Genomic DNA, 17,890 nt, shown 5'->3' with positions numbered 1-17,890 from the left:
GTTTTAGCGGAGTCCATGGGAGCCGAGGCCGGAATCTGTTTGATTAAAGCCGAAGTCCACAAGTGTGCATTATCAAAGCAGTCCAAACGCTCACTCAAATGGAGAGGCTCGGGCTTCGATTTGTCGCGACAATTCTGACGGTGACTGCAAGGGAGGTTTGTGCTTCTGCCTTTGATCAATTTTAATTTCATTGTGTGTATGAATTGTGGGCATTTTACATTGAGGATGAATTCATTGTGGAAAATGTTGATTGGTGCTAATTGTATTAAACAGGCTCTTCCTAGAGCAGTTCATTCTAATTATCTTCTTGGCAGTTTCCTGTATTATCTGTTCTGATTGTGCAAACAGTTTTAAAGTCAATATTAAGATTTTAAGTGGAAAATTACAAGAAATTTTTTATTGGGGTTGTAAATCTTTATAGTATGAAATTTGTTATGTTATCCTATGTAGAGGGATATTTGGGAGTTCAGTTTTTCCCTGTTGGATCCAATAGGTTATTTGGATTGACTTTTGGGATAAGGTTGATGAAGTATTCATGGAGCGATATCACAATGAAATAAAAAGGACTAACTAAGAGAGAAGAGTACATGTCGTGGGGCACACACTTGCTCTCGGCTGCTGCTTCACAGCTGCCACTGGTCCCCATCCTACCGAGGAGATTGAGTCTGTTTAATATCCATTCAATTTGAATCAAAAGAAAAAAAGAAAGTCTTACATTTATATGGCACCGTTCACAATCGCTGGATGTCCCAAAGCGCCTTACCGACAATGAAGTACGTTTTGGAGTGCAGTCACTGTTGTAATGTAGGAAACGCGGCAGCCAATTTGTGCACAGCAAGATCCCATAAACAGCAATGTGATAATGACCAGATAATCTGTTTTTATTATGTTGGTTGAGGGATAAATATTGGCCAGGACACTGGGGATAACACCCCTGCTCTTCGAAATAGTGCCGCGGGATCTTTTACGTCCACCTGAGAGAGCAGATGGGGCCTCCGTTTATAGCATCTCATCCCAAAGACGACACCTCCGACAGTGCAGCACTCCCTCGGTACTGCACTGGAGTGTCAGCCTAGATTTTTGTGCTCAAGTCCCTGGAGTGGGACTTGAACCCACAACCTTCTGACTCAGAGGCGAGTGTGCTGCCCACTGAGCCACAGTTGACACTGTTAGAATTTCAATTACATTATGATTATTTTAATCTGGAAAGTTCCATTTTTAGCGTTGGTTGATAACTATCAGAAATAGTTTATGATGCTTCTGATTGTTGCCAGGAAATCTGTAAAATTTGTCATTTTATTGACTTTAAAAATAAATCTTACTGTTTTTCTCTTTTCTAATTTGAGTTGGGGTTGAACCTGTAAGAATGTAAGGATTGGACAGTAATTCAGTGCTGCTATTAAGATGTCTGATGGAAACAATGTGCTAACCTCCGTCGAAAGTGAATGGAATTGCCTGAAATGTGCCACAAATATATATTTTGAACCTCACTGAAGTACCTCTACAGTCAAGGTTATATAAATCTTCCAGAAGGAGCTGGGTAAATATGTTTTTTGAATGGGCTGGAGGTTACAGGAACAGGTATAAAGTGATATGGTCAAATATTCCACAGGGCACATGATTAATGCCATGCTGTAGCTCGGAGGTGAGAGTGTCAGTGGAGGCCAGCAGGTCAAGGTCGAACAGTGGAGATGTAAGCACGGATGAATATTCTGGATTGTTTTTCAGAATTGGAGTATTTATACAGTATATTAAATGATTGGGGAAGAATCCACGATAGGATAGATATGTGGAAGGAGAAAGATTCGTGGGTCAAGTGGCCTTTTTCTTATTCCTTCCAATCTTATGATCTTAAGGATGTTGGGGCTCAAAGAAAGAAGTCAAAAGATTGGGGCAAAGTGTCATTGTTAAAGTAAAGCTATGTAGATATCCTCCTCATCAAAGGTGCAAAAAAATTTCAATTGTTCCATTTTGAGATCCCAGTCCTGGATTTTACACTGCTGTATTATGGTTAGGTAGATAAGCATCAGCTCCTACTGGAAGCTAGGTAAATGGATTTGAGTACAGGAGTAAAGGAGTCTTACTCCAATTATATGGGGCCTTGGTGGGACCACACCTGGAGTACTGTGTACAATTTTGGTCTCCTTACCTAAGGAAGGATACACTTGCCATAGAGGGAGTGCAACAAAGTTTCACGAGATTGATTCCTGGGATGGCGGGACTGTCGTATGAGAAGAGATTGAGTAAACTAGGCCTGTAGTCTCTTGAATTCAGAAGAATGAGAGGGGATCTCATTGAAGCATACAAAATTATTACAGGGCTTGATAGGGTGGATGCTGGGAGAATGTTTCCCTTGGCTGGGGAGTCTAGAACCAGGGGCCACAGCCTCAGGATAAAGGGTAGGCCATTCAGGACTGAGATGAGAAGAAATTTCTTCGCACAGAGGGTGGTGAATCTTTGGAATTCTCTACCCCAGAGGGCTGTGGAGGCTCAGTCATTGGGTATATTCAAAACAGAAGTCGATAGATTTCTGACTAGTAAGGGCATTGAGGGATATGGCGATAAGGCCGGTGAATGGAGTTGAGGCAGAAGATCAGCCATGATCTCATTGAATGGCGGAGCAGGCTCGAAGGGTCTATTTCTTATGTTTGCCATGCTGGGAAAAGAGATCAGGTAGACAATTAGGTTCAACTCATCTGAAGTTAATATGAAGAAAAACTTGTATTTATAGCACCTTGCCACATCTCCAGGATGTCCTAAAGTGCTTTACCTCTAATGAATTACTTTTGAAGGATAGTCTCTTCTGTTTTTAGACAAGCAGACTATCCAATTTGTGCACAGCAAGATCCCAGAAACAGCAAATCGGCTGAATGATGTACGAGCTTGGACAGTGAGTGTCAGTGGGCTATTCTCCGTGGGAATTATCATTTTACATCGGCTTGTGTAGAATGTGATCATTTATCATTTAAAGTGTCAATGTAATCAGGAGGGGGTGGGAGGTAGGTGGCGGTACCAGGAACATCTGGATTCCAGCTGAATACATTTACTTATTTGGCAGGAACTCAAGTAACAAGGCAGATAAAAGTTATCATTAATTTCCCGTTAACTTCTCAGGAATAATCACTTGCAAGTTATCCACTTATGGTGTTTGTCAGCGTTTACAGGCCTGCTTGATTTCAGCCCTTCTGAAATCATGGCTGCCTGCTCGTCATGGCACACTGGCAAGTTCAGACTGCGATGGAGGCTGTATCTGCATCAGCTGTGGCATCAACTATTTTCACTGTGCCTTTTGTAAGTGTGTTTTCCGCCCCGCGCCCCCCACCCCCCCCGTTTTGTATTTTACCTTGCCTGTCTCCTCATGGGAAAACATATCTGGGCTCTACTCGGTGTTGGCTGTGGCTCAGTGGGGAGCACACTCACCTCCGAGTCATAAGGTTGTGGGTTCAATCCAGGGACTTGAGCACAAAAATCTAGGCTGACACTCCAGTGCAGTGCTGAGGGAGTGCTGCACTGGCAGAGGTGCCGCCTTTTGGATGAGACGTTAAACCGAGGCCCCGTCTGCTCTCTCAGGTGGACGTAAAAGGCACTATTTTGAAGATGAGCAGGGGAGTTATCCCCGGTGTCCTGGCCAGTATGTATCCCTCAATCAACATAACAAAAAACAGATTATCTGGTCATTATCGCATTGGTGTTTGTGGGAGCTTGCTGTGTGCAAATTGGCTGCCACGTTTCTTACATTACAACAGTGACTCCACTTCAAAGGTACTTCATTGGCTGTAAAGCGCTTTGAGGTGGTCGTGAAAGGCGCTATATAAATGCAAGTCTTTCTTTTCTTTTTTGATAGCCCGGCTAAGACCGGAGGAGTCGCTATGTGTGGAGTTGCTGGGGCTGAATCTATGTCCTTGCACCCTGTAGCAGCCCAGCTCTGGCTGTGGTTTCATCCCCAATATTCTTCCTTTTTCTCCTGAAGACCCTGACTCTTGCTGGGGGTTTGGCTCCACACCCTCTAGCTGTCTGCCTTAGTATCTTCAGGTATGAGTCTACACTGCGAGTGCTGTTAAACTCTTCTATAGGGAACACCACGGCCTGATCCTGCCTTCACCCAATATCCATATACAAACACTTTTCAGCAAGGATCACTGGATAGTGATCAAGAGACATCTTTGATTGTCTCTTTTTTTTCCCCTTTCCCGAGCTCGGAGGCATTAAATGTTAATGTCTGCAATCACCTGTCATTAAACACAATATCATACTGTGGTCACTCTGTCAGACTGATAACTTGCCTTCTAAGAAAGTTCTTTTTTAGACAAGGTAGGATGCGTGATAGCACGAGGCAGGCAGGGTGAAAAAGAGATTCCTGTTTCCAAATAATAACCACACTGTGTGACTCCGTACTTCCTCATTGTAATTAGATTTGTGCCAGCTTTAGTCCAGAAGTCAAATGACACATTTTCCGGCTCCACTTTGATCCCATTGCTACGATGTGGAAATAAATGTCCAAAATAATTGTGACTAAAAGGACCAATGTGGTCATTTACTCATTTGCTTGTTTGATTTTGATTTATACTGGTGCTCCAGGGAAAAAGCTCTGTTGGGTAGAAAGGCCAATGGTGCTGAATGGAGACCCTGTCCTTCAACAGATACCCGCACAGTAATGCCCCAAGATACAGAGATCAAATGACCAGTTACACTGTTTTAATGACACACAAAACATCTTTTTAAAAAATACTTTAACAGTGTTAGTGGCATTAAAAAAAATACCGCTGTTTACATTTTCTAATTATTTTACATTATTTTTTAAGGCAATATAAACTAAAGGGTACATTTCTAAAGGGGGTGCATGAACAGAGAGTCCTGGGGGTATATGTGCACAAATCATTGAAGGTGGCAGGGCAGGTTGAGAAAAGGGTTGAGAAAGCGGTTAAAAAAAGCATACGGGATCCTGGGCTTCATGAATAGAGGCATAGAGTACAAAAGCAAGGAAGCTATGATGAACCTTTTATAAAACACTGGTTCGGCCTCAACTGGAGTATTGTGTCCAATTCTGGGCACCGCACTTTAGAAGGCCTTAGAGAGGGTGCAGAAAAGATTTACAAGAATGGTTCCAGGGATGAGGGACTTCAGTTGCGTGGATAGACTAGAGAAGCTGGGATTGTTTTCCTTAGAGCAGAGGAGGTTGAGAGGAGATTTGATAGAGGTGTTCAAATCATGAGGGGTCCAGACAGGGTAGATGGAGAGAAACTGTTCCCATTAGCGGAAGGGTCGAGAACCAGAGGTCACAGATTTAAGCTGATTGGCATAATAACCAAAGGCGACATGAGGAAACACATTTTTACACAGCGAGTGGTTAGGATCTGGAATGCACTTCCTGAGAGGGTGGTGGAGGCAGATTCAATCGTGGCTTTCAAAAGGGAATTGGATAAGTACCTGAGGGGGAAAAAAATTGCAAGGCTTCATGGAAAGGGTGGGGAGTGGGACTAACTGAAGTGCTCTTGCAGAGAGCCGGCACGGACTTGACGGGCTGAATGGCCTCCTTCTGTGCTGTAACCATTCTATGATTCTAACTAGTTAACAGATTGAAAAACTGTTCTCACTGAGGGAGGGAGGGGGTCCCTTGTATAATCAGCAGTAAAGTATTAAGGAGGAACTTTCTCTTGCCCACTTTATATTACAGAACTTCTTCAAGTAGAAGTAGTTCTCTTGTTTTCTGATGCCATTTACACTGCGGGCACAACGTAGAAACAACTCGGTTATTTGAAAAGTCACAATCATGGCTTCCACTTCTGGCCAAGGTTTTACAGAAGTGCAGTAGGAAAACGACGTCGTTGGCCCACAGGAGTGAGCTGAGCACTCGGCCACAATAAACAGCAGCATCAGCCTCCTGCATTACCCACTGCTGTGGAGCAGATGACCTCCACTTCTTCAGCTGGTTCTCGTCTCCTCTCACTCTGCTCCTCAAGTTAAATCAAACAGTAATGGTTAGGTGAGGTCAAACTTCGCTTTTAAGGACTAGTAGATTGTGAAAGGAGGGAAGACTGAGATTGGGTGCCTGCTGTTTAGTGAGTCACGGGTATGAGTGACATGCTACCGCTGTGTGGCGCAGCCCCTGATCCTGTCATTGAGTGGTAATTTTTAGAACTAGGGGAAGCTAGATAGGAATTGAAGGTTAAGCTGATAAGGTTAGATGATGTAGGGTGGGAGGAGGCTCGGGTGGCACCTAAGCACCGGTATAGACCTGTTGGGCTGAATTGCCTGTTCTTTTATTCGTTCATGGGATGTGGGCGTCACTGGCATTTATTGCCCATCCCTAATTGCCCTTGAGAAGGTGAGCCGCTGCCTTGAACCGCAGAGGGCAGTTAAGAGTCAACCACATTGCTGTGGGTCTGGAGTCACCATATAGGCCAGACCAGGTAAAGATGGCAGATTTCCTTCCCTAAGGGACATTAGTGAATACAGTTTTGGTGTCCATACTTAAGAAAAGACATACTTGCTCTTGAGTCAGTACAAAGAAGGTTCACTCGGTTAATCCCGGGGATGGACATATGAGGAGAGGTTGAGTAGATTGGGACTCTACTTATTGGAGTTCAGAAGAATGAGAGGCGATCTTATTGAAACATATAAGATTGTGAAGGAGTTGGATCAGGTGGATGCGGGGAGGATGTTCCCGATGATGGGTGAAACTAGAACTAGGGGGCATAGTCTTAGAATAAGGGGCTGCTCTTTCAAAACTGAGATGAGGAGGAACTACTTCACTCAGAGGGTGGTAGGTCCATGGAATATGCTGCCCCAAAAAGCTGTAGAAGCTACATCATTACATAAATTTAAAACAGAAATAGACAGTTTCCTAGAAGTAAAGGGAATTAAGGGTTACGGGGAGCGGGCAGGAATTTGGACATGAGTCTAGGTTCGGATCGGTCATGGCCCTGTGGGTAGCGGAGCGGGCCCAGGGGCCGTGTAGCCTGATCCTGCTCCTATTTCGTGTGTCTAATTCTGTTAGATTCAGGAGATGGTTCTGTGATAGTGGATTGGCGGTTAGGATCAGATCAGCCATGATCTTATTGGATGGCGGAGTGGGCTCGAGGGGCCGATTGGCCTATTCCTGCTCCTATTTCTTATATGGGTTTTTACAACAATCCGGTAGTTTCATGGTCACCATTACTGACACTAGCTTTTTATTACAGACTTAGTTAATTAACTGAATTTAAATGCCCCAGCTGCCAGGGATGGGATTTGAACTCACATCTCGTTAGTCCATTAGTCCAGGTCTCTTGATTACTAGTCCAGTTACATAACCACTATGCTATCGTACCTGTGTGTAAATTCTTGTTTCCAGCTGTTGAGGACTCCCAGTGACTAAGTCAGAAAATTAAAAAACGTTAGACTTCAAATTACACGCTGTAAATATTAGCTTATGAATGATGAAATTCCCCTGTCTGCCAATTTAACTGAGTTATTAACCAGTATCCTCAGTTAAATATAGATGAAAGCATTTTTGTGCCAGGATTCACAATGTAATTTTATGCTCATGGAGTTTCTGAGCATTTATTTCACATTCTTCTGCACCCCATATAACATGTCATGGCGCAGTGTAGCTGGATTGTATTTTTGTGTTTATACTGGATGCCTTCCTCTCCTGAAGACAGTGAGTCATGTTGGAATCGAGTCCCACAGAGACACTGGCGTCTTTCTGGCACCTCACTCTGGCACTCGCTCTTCAAGTGGGAGCCTAGATGGTTGGGGTTAGCAGAGCGGACTATTTGACTGCAATGATCATCAAGACCGAGTCTGATCCTCTCTTAACTTGTTCTAAGAGGTCACTGGATCGCAATCGGGAGAGGAAACCCGGACTGATGTTTATTAACTCCCTAGCCCTGGAGATACAGATACCAATTTAGTGCTCTCATTGCCCTGACTGAAGTCATTGTTCTATTTTTAAGCACTAGAAATCAGAAGGAGACACCATTGCCCGGTGTGTCAAACCACAAGCATTAAATCTGTCGCGGGTTGTAGACTGAATGTGTTAGCCAGTAGGCAGGGTTGTTAACACAATGGTGAATGGGATACTTTGAAGGTGTGGCGGGGAGAAGGGGGGCTACCCTGGTGATAATCTTGCAGCTGCCCATGTGGGTGTCTGAAATAGCTGCCCAAATAACCATTCCCTCACCACCAGTGCACTCTAAATTCTACTGTCTGCATTCTAAAGACATGAGACTGAAGGACCTGCATGTGACACGCCTGCATTCTTCTCGTGTCATTTCTTTACTAACTGTTCACCAAGAAAAGTCACCATTGCGAGTTTTTATTTACTGTGTCCAGTAATCATGGAGTACAAATATATATATGATCATGATGCTGGTCACTTGTAAACAGGTTGACGCCCTGGGATAATTATAACACTGGGCGATGGGGTAAAATGGCTGCTATCAAATCACCCGTCCATTATACACTACAGTTGAATTTCCTTTCTAATGGAGTCAAAGGAAGGGAAAGTGGGCGTGGCTTATAATAGATGGCCAAATTCACAGAATCCGCACAGTGCAGATAGAGGCCATTTCGGCCCATCGAGCCTGCACCGACACATATCCCACCCGATCCCCGTAACCCCTACGCCAACACATATCCCACCCTATCCCCATAACCCCATGTATTTAATCCCCCTAACACTAAGAGTCAATTTATCATAGCCAATCAACCTAACCCGCACATCTTTGGACTGTGGGAGGAAACCGGAGCACCCGGAGAAAACCCACGCAAACACGGGGAGAATGTGCAAACTCCACACAGACAGTCGCCCGAGGCCGGATTCGAACCCGGGTCCCTAGCGCTGTGAGGCAACAGTGCTAACCGCTATGCCACCGCAATTGTTATAAGAAAGACAGACTTGCATTTATATAGCGCCTTTCACGACCACCGGACGTCTCAAAGTGCTTACAGCCAATGAAGCACTTTTTGAAGTGGAGTCACTGTTGTAAAGTGGGATACGCGGCAGCCAATTTGCGCACAGCAAGGTCCCACAAACAGCAATGTGATAATGACCAGATAATCTTTTTTTTAGTGATGTTGATTTGAGGGATGAACGTTGGTCAGGACACCGGGGATAACTCCCTCTGCCCTTCTTTGAAATAGTGTCTTGGGATCTTTTACGTCCACCTGCGAGGGCAGACAGGGCCTCGGTTTAACGTCTCATCCGAAAGACGGCACCTCCGACAGTGCAGCACTCCCTCAGCACTGCACTGGAGTGTCAGCCTGGCTTTTTGTGCTCAAGTCTCTGGAGTGGGACTTGAACCCACAACCTTCTGACTCAGAGATGAGGGTGCTACCCACTTATCGCCCATTTTACACCATCGCCCAAAATTGCCTCCGCCCCGTGTGCTGTTTGTATACATGCTGTGATATTGCTGAGTCTGTCAGCCTGGTAAACGATACTATGAAAGAGTTTGGATGCTCAGTTGGGTGTCGAGGGTGGGATTTTATCATCTATATATGTGCACCGGTGCTACTGTCAAAACAAATAAGAGATATGGAGGAAATAAAAACAGAAAATGCTGGAAATACTCAGCAGGTCAGGCAGCATCTGTGGAGAGAGAAACAGAGTTAACGTTTCAGGTCGATGACCTTTCGTCAGAACTGGAAAAAGTTAGAGATGTATCCGGTTTTAAGCAAGTGCAGGGGCAGGGAATGCGGGGAGGGGAGGAAAGAACAAAAGGGAAGGTCTGTGATGGGCAGGAGAGATTGAATGACAAAAGGGATGATGGAGCAAGGAGATGGTAATCGGACAATGAAAGAAACAAAAGATGGGTCTGGAGGAGGTGTAAATGGGAATGGCAGAATCATCAGCAACAACTGCCGTCCGGAAACATGGAGGCAGAGTTTTGGAGGACTAGGACTATATCTTTCTGTGCCAAGAAACTGTGTCGATTAGATATACTTTAATATCCAAATTCAAATATTTTGATGACTCACCTTTCACACCAGTGCACTTTTCACCTTCCTCCAAAAATGGCAGGCAAGTTCATACACAACCGAAGGGGAACAGGACTTTTCCACAACATGAGGGAATGTTTTCTACATGTGTGTAATTTATAGTCGCGCTGCATCTCCCCCAGTCGGCAATTTCAGTCTCTTACTGGCTCTAGGATGGACATGTTGTGGGGTAACTACAGAATAAATTAATATTGTTGCTGCCACTCTCTCCTAGCTTCTAACACAAGATTCAAGAAGGAGAGAACTGAAGGTGCGACTCTTGCTGGGCTTTGGTTCCATGGACACCTGTCCTCCATTAGCCAACTGGCCATTCTTTATGTGTAAGCATAAACCAGTGTCTGCAGGCTATTTGATTATAGTGGGGAGGAGGGGTTGAAAAGAGGGGCATCACAGCTGAGGGCAATTTTGTCTTCACTGTAAGTCACTACATGTGCACTTCTCAGCAAGAGTCACTGGTTAGCGGTGAGGGAGTCACTGGTTAGCGGTGAGGGGGGTCACTGGTTAGCAGTGAGGGGGTCACTGGTTAGCGGTGAGGGGTCACTAGTTAGAACATAAGAACATAACATAAGAAATAGGAGCAGGAGTAGGCCAATCGGCCCCTCGAGCCTGCTCCGCCATTCAATAAGATCATGGCTGATCTGATCCTAACTGCCAATCCACTATCACAGAACCATCTCCTGAATCTAACAGAATTAGACACACGAAATAGGAGCAGGATCAGGCTACACGGCCCCTGGGCCCGCTCCGCTACCCACAGGGCCATGACCGATCCGAACCTAGACTCATGTCCAAATTCCTGCCCGCTCCCCGTAACCCTTAATTCCCTTTACTTCTAGGAAACTGTCTATTTCTGTTTTAAATTTATGTAATGATGTAGCTTCTACAGCTTTTTGGGGCAGCATATTCCATGGACCTACCACCCTCTGAATGAAGTAGTTCCTCCTCATCTCAGTTTTGAAAGAGCAGCCCCTTATTCTAAGACTATGCCCCTAGTTCTAGTTTCACCCATCATCGGGAACATCCTCCCCGCATCCACCCGATCCAACCCCTTCACAATCTTATATGTTTCAATAAGATCGCCTCTCATTCTTCTGAACTCCAATGAGTAGAGTCCCAATCTACTCAACCTCTCCTCATATGTCCATCCCCTCATCCCCGGGATTAACCGAGTGAACCTTCTTTGTACTGACTCGAGAGCAAGTATGTCCTTTCTTAAGTATGGACACCAAAACTGTACGCAGTATTCCAGGTGCGGTCTCACCAATACCTTGTACAACTGAAGCAATACCTCCCTATTTTTATATTCTATCCCCCTAGCAATGAAAGCCAACATTCCATTGGCCTTCTTAATCACTTGCTGCACCTGCATACTAACCTTTTGAGTTTCGTGCACCAGGACCCCCAGATCCCTTTGTACTTCAGTACTTTCCAGTTTCTTGCCATTAAGATAATAACTTGCTCTACGATTTTTCCTGCCAAAGTGCATAACCTCACACTTTCCAGTATTGTATTCCATCTGTCAAATCTCTGCCCACTTACTTAGCCTGTCGATGTCCACTTGCAGGTTTTTTATGTCCTCCTCACTCACTACTTTCCCTCCCATCTTAGTATCCTCTGCAAACTTTGATATGTTACACTCGGTCCCCTCCTCCAAACCGTTAATATAGATTGTAAAGAGTTGGGGACCCAGCACTGACCCCTGCGGAACACCACTAGTTAATGATTGCCAGTCTGAGAATGAACCATTTATCCCAACTCTCTGCCTTCTGTTAGATAGCCAATCCTCTATCCATGCCAGAATATTACCCCCAATCCCGTGATTTTTTATCTTAAGCAATAATCTTTTGTGTGGCACCTTGTCAAATGCCTTTTGGAAGTCTAAATACACTACGTCCACTGGTTCCCCTTTATCCACCCTATATGTTACTTCCTCAAAGAACTCCAGCAAATTTGTCAAACATGACTTCCCCTTCATAAAACCATGCTGACTTTGTCCTATTAAATTATGATTATCCAAATGTCCTGTTACTGTCTCCTTAATAATGGACTCTAAAATTTTACCTACCACAGGTGTTAGGCTAACCGGTCTATAGTTTCCAGCCTTCTGTCTACTGCCCTTTTTAAATAAGGGTGTTACATTAGCAGTTTTCCAGTCTGCCGGGACCTTTGCCGAGTCCAGGGAGTTTTGGAAAATTATTACCAATGCATCCACAATCCCTACCGCCACTTCCCTCAAGACCCTAGGATGTAAGCCATCAGGTCCAGATGATTTATCCACCTTGAGTCCCATTATTTTACCGAGTACCACTTCCTTAGTGATTTTGATCGTGTTTAGCTCCTCCCCCCCCCTTTAGCCCCCTGTTTGTCCAGTGTTGGGATATTCTTAGTGTCTTCTACTGTAAAGACTGATGTAAAATATTCATTCAGTGTTTTTGCCATCTCCATATTTCCCACCATTAATTTCCCGGTCTCATCCTCTAAGGGACCAACATTTACTTTAGCCACCCTTTTTCTTTTTATATAACTATAAAAACTCTTACTATCTGTTTTTATATTTTTTGCTAATTTACTTTCATAATCTACCCTTAATCAATCTTTTTGTTATTTTTTGCTGTCTTTTAAAGTTTTCCCAATCCTCTATCCTCCCACTAGATTTGGCTACCTTATATGCCCTTGTTTTTAGTCGAATACTATCCTTAATTTCTTTACTTAGCCACGGATGGCTGTCTTTTCTTTTACACCCTTTTCTTCTCAGTGGAATATATATTTTTTGGAAGTTGTAAAATAACTCCTTAAATGTACACCACTGATCATGTATCATCTTACCCTTTAATCTATTTTCCCAATCCACCCTAGCTGTGAGGGGTCACTGGTTAGCGGTGAGGGGGTCGGTGGTTAGCGGTGAGGGGGTCGGTGGTTAGCGGTGAGGGGGTCGGTGGTTAGCGGTGAGGGGGTCGGTGGTTAGCGGTGAGGGGGTCGGTGGTTAGCGGTGAGGGGGTCGGTGGTTAGCGGTGAGGGGGTCGGTGGTTAGCGGTGAGGGGGTCGGTGGTTAGCGGTGAGGGGGTCGGTGGTTAGCGGTGAGGGGGTCGGTGGTTAGCGGTGAGGGGGTCGGTGGTTAGCGGTGAGGGGGTCGGTGGTTAGCGGTGAGGGGGTCGGTGGTTAGCGGTGAGGGGGTCGGTGGTTAGCGGTGAGGGGGTCGGTGGTTAGCGGTGAGGGGGTCGGTGGTTAGCGGTGAGGGGGTCGGTGGTTAGCGGTGAGGGGGTCGGTGGTTAGCGGTGAGGGGGTCGGTGGTTAGCGGTGAGGGGTCGGTGGTTAGCGGTGAGGGGTCGGTGGTTAGCGGTGAGGGGTCGGTGGTTAGCGGTGAGGGGGTCGGTGGTTAGCGGCGAGGGGGTCGGTGGTTAGCGGCGAGGGGGTCGGTGGTTAGCGGTGAGGGGTCGGTGGTTAGCGGTGAGGGGTCGGTGGTTGGCGGCAGGGGGTCGGTGGTTGGCGGCGAGGGGTCACTGGTTGGCGGCGAGGGGTCACTGGTTGGCGGCGAGGGGTCAGTGGCTGGCGGCGAGGGGTCAGTGGCTGGCGGCGAGGGGTCAGTGGTTGACGGCGAGGGGTCAGTGGCTGGCGGCGAGGGGTCAGTGGTTGGCGGCGAGGGGTCAGTGGTTGGCGGTGAGGGGTCAATGGTTAGCGGTAAGGCGTGGAATTGAAGCTGACTGTTGTGCCCCCACACGGATTCGAACCTGGACCGTGATGATCTGTATAACTGAGCGTCGCCCCGTGCAGTGCGTTTACCGAGAAAGAGACCAGCGCAGACAGGAACGAAAAAACTTGATAATTTGACATTAAAGGAATTTATAACAGAATTGTAAGCTCAAAGTTGCCATTTTAATATTTTCTGAGCTCTATAATCTAATGAGAGTTGCTATAGAAACTGACCGTGCATTCCAGGCAGCTCAGAGTATCTCCCAAGGTCAGGAAATCACAATCCTATTGGTCAGGGGGACTGTGACGATTTATAATAATTAATAAGGTCCCTGGGATCCCTTTTATTGACTGTCGCAGTCACTTTGGTTTCTCTTGGAATATTGCAATGAACAACTGGTGGGAATGTTTCTATTTATAACAGCAGTACCTCAAAAAAGAAGCTTCCATGTGCTGAGCCTGCATCGCACAATGTAGATCACGCTGGACACTCGGACCGCCGGAATTCAGGAAACCCAAGGCTGAGAGATGGGAAAAAGGGGGAAGAGAGACTGTTCGTGTCTGTATGTGTATGTATGTGTATGTGGTGTGCTTTGTGTGTCGTTGTCTGTGTGGGTGCATGTTGTGTGTCTGTGCGTGTTGTGTGCGTGGTGTGTGTGTGTGTGTGTGTGTGTGTGCGATGTGTGTCTGTGCGTGTTGTGTCTGTGAGCATGTTGTGTGTCTTGAGAGGGAAAGGGAAAAAGCGGACAGAGATAGCGGATCAATAGAAATGAGGGGAGTAGGGAAGTGAGAGAAGAGAGGGTAAGAAAAGGATATTTTTCATGTGGATACATAGAGTAGTCAAAGTTGCATACAAGTGGCATTTGCATATAGAGTAAGGGGAAGGAAACTTGTACATCTGGTAATGTATAACTAGTCGGGCAGTTTTACTGATGATTGATTGACCCACCAAGACAAGGACACAGTTGTAGTTCTTGGCTCGTGTTGTCACTGAGGCAGCAGCAGCATGCCACTGCTCCTGAATAAACGACTACAGGAGTCACTCTGAGCAGCAGAAGAAAAGAAGAAAAACATCCTTTTAAAAAAAACATAATTTTTAATAGCCGTTGTTTGCTATACCTGAACTCAGTGGGTAGATGTCCTGCCCAGTGTGGAACTAAAGCAGAAGGTCCCAGGTTCAGCCCCAATCTGTACTGGGTTAATGGGTATCGGTGGGAAGGTAACAGGGGTGCTACACTTCCCTCGGTGCCCTTAGATCAGAGAGTGGAAATTAAATCGGCCAGAGTTTGTGCTCCTTCTGGACACTGCATGTGTGGTTGTGGGGTGAGGGCAGGACCAGGTTTTGCTGTGATGACCCATTGCTAAAATAGCCTGCCAACACTCAATGTCTAGGCTCACTAGTGAAGAGTGGACACTGGGAATGAGGTACCGGAAGGCAGCTGTAGCCCATGGAGCCGTAGCCTGCGACGAACCAGTGTCTTCAGGAAGTGAGGAGCAACAATTGGAACAAATGATGTGCAGTGTCAAACAAAATAATTTAACGTTTTGGTGCCTAATAAGCAAAGGGACAGATCGAGAAGTTGGGGAAAGAGGAGAAAGGAAGAAAGACTTGCATTTATATAGCACCTTTCACGACCACCGCTTTACAGCCAATGAAGTACTTTTGGAGTGTAGTCACTGTTGTAGTACAAGAAATGCGACAACCAATTTGCGCACAGCAAGCTCCCACAAACAGCAATGTGAAATGACCAGATAATCTGTTAAGGAGGCAGCAAAGAGATCGATAGAGAAGGTGGGAAGAGTGGCGCTAACAAAGGGATAAAGAGAAAAGGCAGCAATAAAAAAGGTAGCAAGTGATAGAAAAATGGGCAGAGAGGAGGCAGCAAAATGTACAGACAGTAAAGGGAGGGAGAGGAACGGGTAAGAGAGACAGAAATATCAAATCAAAGGGAAGAGATTGGTGGGTGCACTTGGGAGGAAAATCTACCTCATAGGTTCTCATTATTTTAGCTGTCTTTAACTGCAAGAAGACTAGCAAATCCAATTGAGCACCCAAGGAGGAGCGAAAATCAGAAATGAGAGAAAGATAAGCAGTAGGTTGCAAATGTTATGGATAACCAACATTTCCTGCCGTTTTGCTGCCTTGGTAATTTTTTTCTTGGATCCAACATCTTGAATGAAAAGATCTAACAGTTTAATTGTTTCAGTGGTTTTCTTGCTACAGACTGCTGCGTGTGCGAGCAAAAGAACCCCGGCAAAATAAACTACATGTGGACAGGATAATGAGTGGGGAATTCTGGGGAAACTGCCTCACATTCACCTTTTCCTTTTTCCCTCTCTCCCACATGGCAGCTGTCTTTCACTCTGCCAGCGCATTTCACACTTCATCCAGAGCCATTGTCTGTTTCTTTACCTGTCCTATTACTATCTCGTCTCGCCTTGAATATCTCTTAATGTCTCTTCTTTCATCCCCTCCCCCATTTCCCAGCCCCCAAACTGCCTTTTAATCTGTTTCATTTCCTGCCTTTTTTTCTCAGTTCTGTAGAAGGGTTTCGACCCGAAACGTCGACTCTGTTTCTCTCTCCACGGATGTTGCCTGGCCTGCTGAGTTTTTCCAGCATTTTCTGTTGTTATTTCACACTGCAGTGTCTGTCACTGGAAGCGGATGCACAATGCTCTGTGTTGAGTTGAAAAAAGTTACTGAAATCACTTTATTAAATAATTAAACTCAAAGCTCTCCTGTGTCACAGCTGATTTTTTCTGATGTGTAATTTAGAGTAAGAGAGATAGAGGGAGATTTTGAGGTGTTGCATTAGCATTGGGTGCAGCTGCTGGTTGAGGACAGGACCAAGCTTGATTGTGATGGTCCCATTAATTAATAGACTCGGTACATGCAGAATGAATATTTTTAGCAAGGTAGCTGAAGACTCTTGTTCCCTGTTGAGCTGTACCTCGGCATGAATCACTGCATTCGAGAGAGGAAGGGAGCAACTCAAGGTGTTCCCTCACAGAAAGACAGAAGCTATGGCATCCGCTGCTGCGGGGTTTGGTGGGTTTTGCTACAGTTTCCCACCTAACAATTTATCTCCGTTCACTCTCGGTAACTTGTTTCTATTAAGAATCTTTGTCAACCAGTTAATCCCGAGTCGCTGTATGCAGCTTTGTAATCCAACCCTATGTAGTCTATGTCTATCTCCCTCACTGACGCAGTATCCCAATGAGCACTTCAACAAACCATTACACATGTCAGTACGTTAACACCAGACGTTGAGTGATGTTTTTTGCCACAGTCACTTTGACGGGCATATAAATGGCAGCCTCAGCTGTTGTCATTCAAAACTATAAATACTTCAGCGAGACATTTTGGTCAGGACATAGAATGTTACTTCTGGGAGGAGCAGAACTGAAAGGGTATCACATTCTGATAGAGATTTGAAGGAGGCAAGTATCTCTCTTCCTAAAAAAAAATAATTGTTTCTTCATTCTTTTGATGTACATTTTCTCTCTTCCTTTATCATAATTCCTTGTCTTCTGACATCTTAGTTTTGGGCTTGGAGGGTGAATTAACAGAGCAAGGACTTCTTTATAATGTTGCTGCTGCTCTTAGATAAAGGAGGCTGACTGACTTCCTCTGAGGCTACTCCCCAATATTACACCTGGAGATGAGCTTAGGGAATTCTATAGCTGATGGATCAAGCATTACCACTGCTGAGATCCGAACCTCATGACTGCTCAGTGTCTGAAGAAACTCCTATAACTCATGGGTTATATCAAGTGACCATATCCTCTTGTCAGCCACTCTGGGCCGTACTTCAAATCCAGTAAAAGGACGATCAACATACCTTTCAATACGTGCTCCATTTCAAAGTTTCCTGAGCTTATTTGATTAGTTTTCCATTCTCTCCTTCAAGGACCCTCCCTGCTGTGCATCTCTCTGCTGATTTAAGGGGTGGTCAGGCAGTCGGCTTCTAGGACTTTGCCGCTGCTGGTTACAGGGTTCATGCTGAGTGTGAAGTGGGTTGATTTTCTGTTGTGATTGTTCTCTTCTCTGCTCAAGGGAAGCACCTTTGCAGTTCCCCAGAAGAGACTGAGACCGCGCGCAGCGTGGGGATTTGTGGAGCTAAAACCTGCTTCTGAGAAAAATCGTAAGAAATTTCTTCATGCGAAATTAAAGAGGTCGTCTTGTACCCTGCTAATCCATGAATCCGATATACAT

General features: G+C 45.3%; 1 protein-coding gene across 3 annotated transcripts in view; it reads left to right on the top strand.

Annotated features, from left to right (window-relative positions):
• arhgap28 (Rho GTPase activating protein 28) overlaps positions 1-17,890 on the top strand; it is a 220,593-nt gene that overhangs the window by 119,484 nt on the left and 83,219 nt on the right. The window contains exon 1 of one of the 3 annotated variants that reach the window (XM_085992400.1): positions 16,993-17,819. The exons of the other annotated variants lie outside the window; for them this stretch is intronic. The gene's annotated coding sequence lies outside the window, so the exon portion shown is untranslated. Of the gene's footprint in view, positions 1-16,992; positions 17,820-17,890 lie in introns of those variants that run through there. 3 annotated transcript variants of the gene reach the window in all.

Source organism: Somniosus microcephalus, chromosome 7 (genome assembly GCF_052327205.1).
Source record: "Somniosus microcephalus isolate GS21.2 chromosome 7, FLI_Smic_1.0, whole genome shotgun sequence".
In the NCBI taxonomy this organism is placed as follows: Eukaryota; Metazoa; Chordata; class Chondrichthyes; order Squaliformes; family Somniosidae; genus Somniosus; species Somniosus microcephalus.
This window is presented reverse-complemented; position numbering and strand designations above follow the sequence as displayed.